Here is a 722-nt window from a genome sequence, read left to right as displayed (position 1 = left end):
CTTAATTCTCTGCGTTAAAGCCCATAAAAGGCTCAGGGGCTTTGGGCAGCCAGCAGCTTACTAATATGCAGTGAGGTGACAAATAGCTCCCGCCATTTCCCACTCTTCCTTATCTCCTGAGTGTCTCTGACAAGCTCCGTTATGGAAGACGGACGTTTAGTTGGCTGACAGCGAGATGAACAAGGGGGAAACAAAGAGATGAGCCAAAAAATATTTATTGTTTAAAGCCACACTCAACAGGTGTAATGCGTCAGAATCAATGTGGTTGCTGCCAGGCAGATCAAATAACTCTGCTAGTGTAGCAAAGCATAACAGACGGACCTCTGCTACGAACACAGGTCACGTTCACCTATGGAAAAGTTGAACAGGTTATATATCTGTTTTTGTACCTTCTTTTGCCCCTCCCTTTGTCATATAATCCGTTCCCCCCTTGCCCATCCCTTTCATTCTCTCCCTATAATGACTTCTGGTCCCTTTCCTGTAGTGTGTTTTATAGGTTTTTGTGTATTGAAATGGTCTAAAAGGCCTACATCGCAACGTTTTTCTCTCCCAAACACCCCTCCCCCTTCTTTAGGAACCTTGTGACATCACTATGTAACACTCACGCTTCTATTGGCTAGCGCTCCAACACATTACTCATCAGAGGCGAAGGGGTGGGACATCTCCCTCTCTATTCCCCTCAAACCCTCCTCATCTCTCCCTATACACCCCCCTTCCCCCTC

This window comes from Notothenia coriiceps, unplaced genomic scaffold (genome assembly GCF_000735185.1).
Source record: "Notothenia coriiceps isolate Sejong01 unplaced genomic scaffold, NC01 NC01_scaffold00008046, whole genome shotgun sequence".
In the NCBI taxonomy this organism is placed as follows: Eukaryota; Metazoa; Chordata; class Actinopteri; order Perciformes; family Nototheniidae; genus Notothenia; species Notothenia coriiceps.
The sequence above is the reverse complement of the archived record's forward strand: the minus strand, read 5'-3'. Positions refer to the sequence as shown.